Source organism: Bos javanicus, chromosome 28, assembly GCF_032452875.1.
Source record: "Bos javanicus breed banteng chromosome 28, ARS-OSU_banteng_1.0, whole genome shotgun sequence".
Taxonomy (NCBI): Eukaryota; Metazoa; Chordata; class Mammalia; order Artiodactyla; family Bovidae; genus Bos; species Bos javanicus.
The window spans coordinates 39,677,327-39,691,034 of NC_083895.1; the positions used below are offsets into that span (position 1 = coordinate 39,677,327).

A 13,708-nucleotide genomic window follows, 5' to 3' on the forward strand; every position below is an offset into this window, starting at 1 on the left:
CCCTACAGCAAGAGAAGACTCTTGAGAATCTCTTGGACAGAGAGGATATCAAACCAGTTAGTCCTAAAGGAAATCAACCCTGAATATTCACTGGAAGGACTGACGCTGAAGCTGAAGCTCCAGTACCTCAGCCACCTGATGTGAAGAGCCAACTCATTGGAAAAGATCTTGATGCTGGGAAAGATTGAGGCCAGGAAGAGAAGGGAATGACAGAAGATGAGATGGTTGGATGGTATCACCGACATGATGGACATGAGTTTGAGCAATCTCAGGGAGATAGTGGAGGACAGGGAAGCCTGGAATGCCACAGTCCATGAGGTCCCAAAGAGTCAGATATGACTTAGTGACTGAACAACAACAGATCCTAGACTTAATGTATTCAGGCATAAAGCAATAATGTACTTGCTTCTTGAGCCACTCTCATTTCCATATAAATGCTGCCTGTTACAAAGGATGATGTGACTTTTGCATCTCTGGGAAGATAATGAAGGCATTTGTAGATGTCGTTTATGCTTTACTTTTGATTCAGTTACTTACAAACTAATGGAATTCAGCCTAGGTTTCTCTGAACTTTGGCTTTTTCCCTCTTCTTATTTGAGCAAACAATGGAGGTTAAGCACTACAAAATTGGTGAGTTTGATCACCAATTTTGCACTTATCTCTACCAGTACAAAAGAGGAAAAGATACTCCGTAAATGGATGTTCTCTTAATTTTGAAAACAACAGTGAGGTAGGAGTGCTTTCCATTCTTTTAGAAATAAGTAAACTTGGGCACAAGAGGTTAAAGAATGTGTCAAATCACCACTGAATCTGATTCAATTTTTCTGACTTCAAGCACACAAAATGAAATGGAGTGGGGAGATCAGGGAGACAAAAAAGAGAAACAATAACCTTGATGAAATCTGGGATTTCCAAGCAGTTGTGGGATAAAAAGTAAATTTTAAATTAAAAACATGGGCTCGCCTTGTGAAGTATGATTAATGTGAAGATGAAGAGTTAATATGAGTTCCCTCAGAACTTTTTCATTTTGTGAGCTTATCAGGAAAGCTTATAGAAACTCAAAATATATATTGAACAGAGCTCATACAGTATAGATTTCATGAATAGGGGACTGTGCAGATAAGTAGTCAGTGGATAAAAACATCTGAAATGCATAGCTAAGGAAATCACTGTTTCATTTGTGGGTGTGTCTTTCATTACAGATAAGAGGATTAGCATGCAGATTCTTAATAATCACATGAATTTATTGTTTGTATCTGTAACACTTTAAAATTTATTTGACCTTCCAAAACATTAACTGAGATGATTCAGTCATTTTAGTAGGTACTCTATAATTTAGAAAAACTTTTCTGCTGGTGGCAAGTAACTGAAAATGGCTACACAAGCTTAAATAGAGATTTGTTTGTCTTAATGTTAAGAATAGTGTTTTGTGGCTTATGACACTATTCAAGGCTTCTATATATCAAGCTTTGTGCTCATTTTAAACTCATGGACTTTGCTAATTTTTTTTTTTTTTTGGTCCTTATGGTTACGCAGCAGGATCTGCTTCTATGGGCATCATGTCTACATTCCAGGAAGAGGGAAAGACAAGGGGCAAAGATACTTTCCAAGTCAGAAAGTAAAAAGAAAAATATTTTTGTAATTCTTACATAAAGAAAAATTTTTTAAATTCAGCTAAAATCAGCATTTCACATGGACATATGCAGCTGGAATGTTCTTTGGTAGAAAAGGGTCATCAATTGTGAGGTAACAAAGCACCCGGTTGCCAAACCACATATGGATGAGAAATCTTATCCAGTATGAAGCTTTATTTGTAATTTTAAGAACACAGAAAATCAAGAAACTCAGAAGTAGATTAAGGTCTTAGAAATCAAGGTAACGGCTCAGGTCTTTTTTTTTTCCTTTTCCTTTTTTTCTCTGAGCATACACATTCTGGCCCACAGTAAGTGAAGTCTCCTAAGTTAGACACAGGAGCAGAAGGAATTGAGTCTATGAATGATCTTCACTCAAAGCCCTAGCTTTGGTGATACAGTCCATGGAACCATGCTTCATACCTCATAAATCCATAAGATTCTTTTTCTTTTTCTTCTTCTTCCTCTTCCTGCTTCTTTATTGCAAGAATTCCTTTAAAAGAGACATCCTCTGGGCTCTTGGGCCCCAGTCACCACTTTGGGAGCTCCTATCTCCATGGGCTCTCATGTCACAGGTGTGGCCTTAGAGGCTCCAGACAGTTCCTGCACACCTCTTGCGCCCTTGATGCCACCATTAGGGTAGGGATACCTCAGGGAGGGGGGGATTCCCATGCCCCAGCTGCCACTTTGGTAGGCTCTTCGAGCAGATGTTAGCAGGTTGCAAACATGCACAGGTGGAGCTGAAACTGCAGCTGAGCCTCAGGGGCTGTGAAACTTAGGAAGCAAGGCTGAACTCTCTCCTGTGGCTGCTCAAGCCACACGTTTACCCTTCTCCTGCCAGCTTTGTAAGCTCAGCCCTTGCAGGACATTCAAGTGGATACCAGGTGTTCCTACATCTAGAACAGGTTTGGCATTAGCAGCTGTGAGCTTTGTGTGCAGGGACATGTGGGGCCTGAGCCAGGCCAAGCTCTGAGCTGCCTCTACATCTCCCATGCAGGTCCAAGTGCACGACTATCACAATCCTGGGATCTGACTTCAATGGATCTGCACTGGTGTCTTTACAAAAACAACTCTGAGGAACAGGGCTGCTTGCTGGCATTCCCAAGGTTGAAAATGGCTGAGGGCAGTGCCAACAACAGTGTGCTGTGTGGATCCACTCAGTGGATAACAGGAGACAAAATAGAGCACACTGAGTGAGCTGACCAGTGAAAGGCAATGCCAAAGAGTGGTCAAACTACTGCACAAGTGCACTCTTCTCACATGCTAGCAAAGTAATGCTCAAAATCCTTCAAGAGTACATGAACCAAGAACTGCCGGATGTACAACCTGGGTTTAGAAAAGGCAGAGGAACAAGATATCAAATTGCCGCCATCAGTTGGATCATAGAAAAAGCAAGGGAATTCCAAAAAACACCTACTTATGCTTCATTGACCACACTAAAATCAGTGATTGTGTGGATCACAACAAACTGTGGAAAATTCTTCAAAAGATGGGAATATCAGACCACCTTACCTGCCTCCTGAGAAACCTGTGTGGGGGTCAAGAAGCAACAGTTAGAACTGGACATCGAAAAATGGACTGGTTCAAAATTGGGAAAGGAGTATGACAAGGCTGTGTATTGTCACCCTGCTTATTTAACTTATATGCAGAGTACATCATGCAAAATGCCAGGCTGAATAAAGCACAAGCTGGAGTCAAGACTACCAGGAGAAATATCAACAACCTCAGATATGTAGATGATACCACTCTGATGGCAGAAAGTGATGAGGACCTAAACAGCCTCTTGATGAAAGTGCAAGAAAAGAGTGAAAAAGCTGGCTTAAAACTCAACATTCAAGAAACTAAGATCTTGGATTCCAGTCCCAGCACTTCATGGCAAATAGGGGAAAAATGGAAACAGTGACAGATGTTCTTGGGTTCCAAAATCAATGAGGAAGCTGACTGCAGCCATGAAATTAAAAGGCACTTGCTCTTTGGAAGAAAAACTATGACAAACCTAGACAGTGTATTAAAAAGTAGAGACATCACTTTGCTGATAAAGGTCCATATAGTCAAAGCTATGGTTTTTCCAGTAGTCATGGATGGCTGTGAGAGTTGGACCATAAAGAAGGCTGAGTGTCAAAGAACTGATACTTTTGAATTGTGGTGATGGAGAAGACTCTTGAGAGTCCCTTGGACAGCAAGGAGATCAAACCAGTCAATCTCATAGAAAATCAACCCTGAATATTCATTAGAAGGACTGATGCTAAAGCTAAAACTCCAATACTCTGGTCACCTGATGTGAAGAGCTGACTCACTGGTAAAGATGCTGATGCTGGGAAAGATTGAGGGCAGGAGGAGAATGGGACGACAGAGGATGAAGATGTTGGATGGCATCACCAACTCAATGGACATGAGTTTGAGCAAACTCAGGGAGATAGTGAAGGACAGGGAAGCCTGGAGTGCTGCAGTCCATGGGGCTCTAGAGTCGGACACAACTTGGCAACTGAACACCACCACCACATGTGAACAGCTCTGGCAGAGGAATATGCAGCGGCTTCTCTCCCAGGGGGAATGCTCCAATCCCATCTGTCTTGCACTGCAGCTCAGAAATGGATCTGGGCTTTCTACTCAAATAACCAGGGAGCAGACCCACTCCATCTCAGGATAGTCACAACCACAGAGCAAAGAGGAGGTCCTGCTCAAACATGCAGTGCAGGCTCTGGTCACTACAACACCCATCACATCTCCAATAAAGTGCATAATGGTCAGCATACACTGAGAAAGAGGTTGCAAGCATCCACACCAAAAACAAACCTCCCACCAAAAACATATTAAACTCATGGAGGCTAAACTGGGACACTCCCGCATAAAAATAGTCTTGCAGGACCACAGTACCAACTCAATGGACATGCATTTGAGAAAACTGCACGAGACAGTGGAAGACAGAGGTGCCTGTTGTGATGTGGTCCATGGAGTTGCTAAGAGTCAGACATGACTTAGTGACTGAACAACAACAACAAAAGACCACAGTAGATAATTGTTTCTCTAAAACTCAAAGAGCAAGAGAAATTCAAGTAAAATGAGGAACCACTCCTAATTAAAAGATCAAGAGAATCCCGCTGAGAAAACCAAAAATAAACAGACCTCTTTAGTCTAAGAGACACTTAGTTCAAATAGAAGATAATGAAAATACTGAAGAATTTAAGGACTATTAGTAGAAATGAAAATTACTTTAAAAAACCTAAAAACTTATCGCCTCCCCGCCTGCAAATCAAAACCACTATGAGGTACCATTTCACACCAGTCAGAATGGCTGCAATCCAAAAGTCTACAAATAATAAATGCTGGAGAGGGTGTGGAGAAAAGGGAACCCTCTTACACTTTTGGTGGGAATGCAAACTAGTACAGCCACTATGGAGAACAGTGTGGAGATTCCTTAAAAAACTGGAAATAGAACTGCCTTATGATCCAGCAACCCCACTGCTGGGCATACACACTGAGGAAACCAGAAGGGAAAGAGACACGTGTACCCCAATGTTCATCGCAGCACTGTTTATAATAGCCAAGACATGGAAGCAACTTAGATGTCCATCAGCAGATGAATGGATAAAGAAAGCAGTGGTACATATACACAATGGAGTATTACTCAGCCATTAAAAAGAATACATTTGAATCAGTTCTAATGAGGTGGATGAAACTGGAGCCTATTATACAGAGTGAAGTAAGCCAGAAGGAAAAACATAAATACAGTATACTAACGCATATATATGGAATTTAGAAAGATGGTAACAATAACCCGGTGTACGAGACAGCAAAAGAGACACTGATGTATAGAACAGTCTTATGGACTTTGTGGGAGAGGGAGAGGGTGGGAAGATTTGGGAGAATGGCAATGAAACATGTAAAATATCATGTAGGAAACGAGTTGCCAGTCCAGGTTCGATGCACGATGCTGGATGCTTGGAGCTGGTGCACTGGGACAGCCCAGAGGGATGGTATGGGGAGGGAGGAGGGAGGAGGGTTCGGGATGGGGAACACATGTATACCTGTGGTGGATTCATTTTGATATTTGGCAAAACTAATACAATTATGTAAAGTTTAAAAATAAAATAAAATTAGAAAAAAAATAAAAATTTGTAAAAAAAAAAAATAAATAAATAAAAAACCTAAAAACTCTTAGGAATAACCAATAAAAATGAGAAATTTCATCTGCTGAGACAAAACCTGAGCTTAACGCAATGAATAGCAGAATGAGTAATGCAGAAAAACAAATAAGTTATCTGAAAGACCTTCTCCGAGAATGGAAACCACACGGTGGACAGGGCCAGCTTTCGCAGTCAACCTCATTTTTGCTTGAGATATGTTTCGAGATTCTTTTAGTCACTTATATCAGTCATGGAAAATGAAAATTCATTAACTTTTTGATGCAAAAGCAGGAAAAATAAATAAATAAATAATGGAAATCACCCAATCAGAACAGCAGTGAAAAAAAATGAGTTATATAAGAGATCTATGGGATAATATAAAGCATGTGAATCTATGCACAATAGGGATAGTAGAAGAAGAATGAGAAAGGAGGACTGAAAATACATTGGAAAAGATTATGGCTGAAGACTTCCCAAAGCTAAAGATGGAAAAAGATATCCAGGTACATGAAGCACAGAAGATCACAAACCAGATAAACTCAAACAGCCCTACACCAAGACATATTATAATAAAAATGGCAAAAAAGAGGATTCTAAAGGCGGGGGGTGGGGGGGTGGGGTGGGGAGAAGCAAAGATTTAATTACAAGGGAATTACCATAAGGCTATCAGCTACTTTCTCAACAGAAACACTGCAGGCCAGAAGGGAGTAGCAAGATATATTTAAATTCCTGAAAGATAAAAACAAAAATACAAAAAACTGCAGCCTAAGATACTCTAGCCAGCAAGATTATCATTTACAATAGGAGATATAAAAAATTTTTCTGAAAAGAAAAAACTAAAGTAATACAGCAATACTAAATCTACCTTTAAAGTAATATTGAAAGGTCTTCTTTAAATAGAAAAGATGTAAAAATCTACAGGGAAAGACAAAAATCACAATTGGAAAGTAAATCACTTAAATAAGCCAGATCACAGATAGAATAAAAATTGAATTTTTTTTTTTGGTGTGTGAAAATGATGATAATCACAATGAACACCAAAAGAATGAACATGAAGATGTAAAAGAGGACATCAAAATCATAAAATATGGGGTAGGAAGGTAAGGAAATACATACTTTTTTTTTTTTTTGTAAAATATATTCAAGCCTATATGACTACCAGTCTAAAGCAAGTAGATAAAGGAAGGAGTTAACATAATTGAAAAATAGGGTAAGCAGAAATTAAAAAAAAAAAAAACATACAGTAGATTCACAAAAACCAAAAAGAGAAAATATAAAAGAAAATCATGAAACTACAAAATGAAAAAAAAAAAAGAATAAAATCAATGGGAAAACAAGATTTAAAATAGCAATAAATACATATCTGCCAGTAATTCCCTTTAATTGCAAAGGACTACCTGCACCCATCAAAAGATACAGTGGTAGATTGGAATTTAAAAAAAAAAATAGAGCCTACAATATGCTGCCTACAAGCAACCCACTTTAGGGCAACGGACACATGTAGATTGAAAAACATATTTCATGTAAGTGAAAATGACAAGAAATTAGGGTTTGCAATACTCATATCAGACAAAATAGACTTTGAAAGAAAGGCTATAAAAGAAAAAGATGGACACTATATTATGATAAAAGAATACAAGTAGAAGATATTACACTCATTAAAATATATACACCCAATTTGGGAGCAGCCAAATACATTAAACAAATATAAAAAGAAAAAAAGGAATTGATGAGAATACAATAATAGTAGGAGATTTTAATACTCCACTCACATCAATGGACAGATCTTTGAAACAGAAAATAAACAAAGCAATAGAGATCCTAAATGATACAACAAAATAGTTAGACTTAATTGATATTTTAAGGACATTACATTCAAATAAAGCAGAATACACATTCTTTGCAAGTGCACATGGAGCATTCTCTAGTATTATCTGCATGGCAGGGCACAAAAGAAGACTTAATAAATTTAGGATAATAGAAATTATTTCAAGTATTGTTTCTGACCACAGTGGCATGAAACTAGAAATCAACAGAAAAAGACACAAGAAAACAAAATTATGTGGACACTAAACAAGATATTCCCATCACATCATGGGAAATAGATGAAGAAACAGTGGAAACAGTGTCAGACTCTATGCTTTGGGGCTCCAAAATCACTGCAGATGGCGATTGCAGCCATGAAATTAAAAGACGCTTACTCCTTGGAAGGAAAGTTATGACCAACCTAGACAGCATATTAAAAAGCAGAGATATTACTTTGCCAACAAAGGTTCGTCTAGTCAAAGCTATGGTTTTTCCAGTGGTCATATATGGATGTGAGAGTTGGACTGTGAAGAAAGCTGAGCGCCAAAGAATTGATGCTTTTGACCTGTGGTGTTGGAGAAGACTCTTGAGAGTCGCTTGGACTGCAAGGAGATCCAACCAGTCCATTCTAAAGGAGATCAGTCCTGGGTGTTCATTTGAAGGACTGATGCTAAAGCTGAAATTCCAATATTTTGGCCACCTCATGCGAAGAGTTGACTCATTGGAAAAGACTCTGATGCTGGGAGGGATTGGGGGCAGGAGGAGAAGGGGACGACAGAGGATGAGATGGTTGGATGGCATCACCAACTCGATGGACATGAGTTTGAGTGAATTCCAGGAGTAGGTGATGGACAGGGAGGCCTGGCATGCTGCAATTCTTGGGGTCACAAGAGTTGGACACGACTGAGCAACTGAACTGAACTGAAACAAGATATTATGCAAAAACCTAATGGGTCAACAATGAGATCAAAAAAGAAAGTTAAAAATATATTGAGGTAAGTGACAATGAAAACCCAGTCATATAAAATCTATGGGTTGCAGCAAAAGCAGTTCTTAGAGGGAAGTTTATAGTGATATAGGCTTTCCTTAAGAAATAAGAATAATCTCAAACAACGCAGCCCACCACCTCAAAGAATTAGAAATGAAGAAATAAAACCTAATGTCAGAACAAAGAAGCAGATAATAAAGATCATAGGGGAAATAAATAAAATAGAGATTAGAAAGAAAATGTAAACAAAATTGACAAACTTCTGGCTAAGCTTACCAAGAAGAAAAGAAAGATGACTCAAACTAACAAAACAAGAAATGAAAGAGGAGAAATCTCAACAGACACTGTAGAAAAACAAATGAAAAGGCTGTAAGAGAAAAATCAACAATCAGGTGCCAACAAATTCAACAACCTAGAAGAAATGTACAACTTTCCAGAAACATACAGCCCACCAAAACTGAACCAGGGAAAAAACAGATAACTTGAACAGACCAATCACTAGAAATTGAACAGAATCTATAACAACAAGTACAAATGAAAGTCCAGGATGAGATGGCTTCACAGGTGATTTCTACCAAACATACAAGGAACAACTTATACAAATCATTCTCAAACTCCTCCAAAAGACTGAAGAGGGAAAAACACTCCCAAAGTTTATCTATGAACAACCATCACCCTAATGCCAAACCCAGAAAAAGGTACTACCAAAACAGAGTTACAGGCCAATTATTGTTGTTCAGTTGCTCAGTCATGTCTGACTCTTTGTGACCCCATGGACTGCAGCACACCAGGTTTCCCTGTCCTTCACCATCTCCCACATTTTGCTCAAACTCATGTCCAATGAATTATGATACCATCCAACCATCTTGTCCTCTGTCATCCCCTTCTCCTCCTGCCTTCAGTCTTTCCCAGCATCAGGGTTGTCTTGGATGAATAGAGATGCAAAAATCATCAACCAAATATTAGCAAACCAAACCCAACGACAAAACTATAACGAGGTACCACCTTACACTACTCAAAATGGCCATCATTAAAAAGTCTACAAATAGATAAACACTTAAATGTAAGGCCAGAAACTATAAAGCTCTTAGAAGAAAACATAGGCACTATACTCTAAAATAAATTGCACCAAGATTCTCTTTGACCCACCTCCTAGAATCATGGAAATAAAAACAAAAATAAACAAATAGGACCTAACTAAATGCTTTAGCAATAGCAAAGGGAACTAAACAAATTAAAAAGACAACACCCAGAATGGAAGAAAATAAATGCCAATAATTGCAAATGAAGAAAGTGACACAAAATATACAAGCAACGCATACAGCTCAATATCAGGAAAACAAACCACTCAATCAAAAAAATGGGCAGAAGACCTAAACAGACATTTCTCCAAAGACACACAGATCACCAATAAGCACATTAAAAGATGCTCAACATTGCTCATTATTAGAGTAATGCATACCAAAACTACAATGAGGTATCCATCAATGTACATGAATCAGAATGGCCGTCATCAAAAAATCTACAAACAATAAATGTTGGAGAGGATGTGGAGGAAAGGGAACCCTCGTATGAATATAAATTGATACTGCCTCTATGGAGAACAGTATGGGGATTCCTTTTAAAAAAAAAAGGAATAAAACTACCATATGACCCAGCAATCCCACTACTCAGCATATATCCTGAGAAAAGCACAATTCAAAAAGACACATGTACCCTGATGTTCATCATGAGAAATGCTGGGCTGGAGGAAGCACAAGCTGGAATCAAGATTGCCGGGAGAAATATCAATAACCTCAGATATGCAGATGACACCACCCTTATGGCAGAAAGTGAAGAGGAACTAAAAAGCCTCTTGATGAAAGTGAAAGAGGAGAGTGAAAAAGTTGGCTTAAAGCTCAACATTCAGAAAACGAAGATCATGGCATCCAGTCCCATCACTTCATGGCAAATAGATGGGGAAACAGTGTCAGACTTTATTTTTGGGGGCTCCAAAAATCACTGCAGATGGTGACGGCAGCCATGAAATTAAAAAATGCTTACTCCTTGGGAGGAAATTTATGACCAACCTAGACAGCATATTAAAAAGCAGAGACATTACTTTGTCAACAAAGGTCCATCTAGTCAAGGCTATGGTTTTTCCAGTAGTCATGTATGGATGTGAGAGTTGGACTATATAGAAAGCTGAGCACTGAAGAATTGATGCTTTTGAACTATGGTGTTGGAGAAGACTCTTGAGAGTCCCTTGGACTGCAAGGAGATCCAAGCAGTCCATCCTAAAGGAGATCAGTCCTGGGTATTCATTGGAAGGACTGATGTTGAAGCTGAAATTCCAATACTTCGGCCACCTGATGTGAAAAGCTGACTCACTGGAAAAGACCCTGATGCTGGGAAAGATTGAGGGCAGGAGGAGAAGAAAACAACAGAGAATGAGATGGTTAGATGGCATCACTGACTTGATAGACGTGGGTATGGGTGAACTCCGGGAGTTGGTGATGGACAGGGAGGCCTGGTGTGCTGTGGTTCATGGGGTCACAAAGAGTCAGACACGACTGGGTGACTGAACTGAACTGAACCCTGATGTTCATGGCAGCACTATTTACAATAGTCAGGACTTGGAAGCAATGTGGATGTCCACTGATAGATGAATGGATAAAAAAGATGTGGTACATATATACAATGGAATATTACTCAGCCATGGAAAGGAATGAATTTGAATCAGTTCTAGTGAGGTGGATGAACCTAGAGACTTTTATATAGAGTGAAGTAAGTCAAAAGAGAAAAACTAATATTGTATATTAATGTATATATAGAATCTAGAAAAATTTCACTAATGAACCAATTTGCAAGGAGGATATGGAGGTACAGATGTAGAAAATGGACTTTTGGACACAGTAGGGAAAGGAGAGGGTAGGAAAAATTGAAAAAGTAACATTAGCATATATATATTATCATATGTAAAGTAGATAGCTAATAGGGAGCTGCTATATAACATAGGGAGTCCAGCTTGGTTCTCTGTGATGACTTAGAAGGGTAGGATGGGAGAGAGGGGGGAGGCTCAAAAAAGATGGGATATATGCATATATAATTACTACTGACTCACTTTGTTGTATGGCAGAAACCAACACAACATTGTAAAGCAATTATCCTCCAATTAAAAAATAAAATAAAAGTCTAAAAATAATAAGTGTTGTAGAGGGTGTGGAGGAAAGGGAAGGCCTACTTTGCTGGTGCGAATGTAAGTTGGTACAACCACTATGGAAGACAGTAGGGAGGTTCTTCAAATTACGAAAAGTAGAGTTGCTGTATGATCTAGCAATCCCACTCCTTGGCCTACACTCAGACAAACCTATGATTTGAAAACATACATTCACTCCTATGTTTATAGAAGCACTCTTTACAACAGCAAAAACATGGAAACAATCTAAATGTCCATCAACAAGTGAATGGATAAAGATGTTGTGTGTATACATATATATATATATATGTATACACACACACACACATATACAATGGAATATTACTCAGCCATAGGAAAGAAAGAATGGCATTTGCAGCAACATGGACAGATCTAGAGATTTATCATACTAAACAAAGTCAGTCAGAAAGGGAAAAACAAATACTGCATGATATCACTTATATGTGGAATATAAAATATGACACAAATCAACATATATACAAAACAGAAACAGACCCATAGACACATAGAACAGACTTACTGTTGCCAAGGGGGACAGGGGGTGAGGGAGGCACGGATTGAGAGTTTTGGATTACCAGATGCAAACAAGTATATAGAAGATAAACAAGGTCCTACTGAAAAGCACAGAGAACTAAATGCAATATTCTACAGTAAATCATAATGAAAAATAATATGAAATATATATATGTATATATAACTGAATTACTTTGCTATAGAGCAAAAATGAACACAACATTGCAATTCTACTATATTTCTATATATATATATATATATATTTTTTTTTTTTAAGCGAGACATCCTTATCCAACAGATTAGAAAACCTTTTCTAACAAACATTGCAGTTTCTTTGCTCACAAATCCAGATATAGTGATGTCAAGGATACCAGACTGTGTCACCTGCCTTTCTTTTCCTTGCCCCAGGACTCCCCACCTGGTAAAGGGAGTAAATAGATTATAGGCTTTAACTTCTTTAGATGCAGTTTCACATACAGAGACAATAAGTTAATGACACTGACTGATATGGAAGCTCTCTATAACCTTTTTCCCAGTGGAACAGCTATTTATAAAATAACCAATTTTGGACTCAATACGATTTTTTTTCAGTGACATTTAGGTTGTATAAAATGAACACTACCCATATAATCATCTTTCTCTCTAAGGCTTGACTTATCCCTTATGCTTTGTCCCTTCCTTCACATTATTAAATACAAAAATTATTTTGCTGGCTGCATACTTGAAGGTCTTGTGTTCTACTTTAAAAGGCCATTTACTAACAATTAATAAATTATTTTCATTTATGCAATAAATATTTCCTGGGCACCTATTTACAGAAAGAAATGTGCTGCATGCTGGAAATACAATGGTTAATGTAACCGATGTAGTCTTAGCCCCTCATGGACCTTATAAAGAGTGATCAAAACCTAAATAATCACAAAATTAGTAATCGTACATTTTGATTAGGTGTACAAGGAAACATATGGTGTAACATTAGAGCCTAATGGTAAGGTCCTCTTAGGAAGGGGCCGGGATATTTTCCTTTGGGGGGGAGTCCTTAAAGCCAAGATATGTAGGATGAAAAGAGAATGTTTGTTTTAATTGCTAAGTAGTGTCTGACTATTTTGCAGTCCCATGGACTGTAGCCCACTGGGCTCCTCTGTCCATGGCATTTCCCAGGCAAGAATACTGGAGTGGATTGTCATTTCCTTTTCCAGGGGGTCTTTCCAGCTGAGGGATTGAACCTGCCTCTCCTGTGTTAGCAGGAGGATTCTTTACCACTGAGACACCAAGGAAGCCCAGAAAAGAGGTAGTCATAAAAAAAGCAATCCATGTCTTAAAAACTGGAAAAAATAGTGATTTGTTATCTTAGGCACTTTTCTTACTTCATCAACATAATAACTCTGCAAGCCAGGTATAATTACTCCATTTTGCAGGTGAATAACCAGTTTAGATAACTGGC

General features: G+C 38.4%; 1 long non-coding RNA gene across 1 annotated transcript in view; it reads right to left on the reverse strand.

The window, feature by feature from the left end:
* The window catches only part of LOC133240529 (uncharacterized), a 597,238-nt gene that overhangs the window by 37,594 nt on the left and 545,936 nt on the right, over positions 1–13,708 (reverse strand). The gene's annotated exons all lie outside the window — the stretch shown is intronic.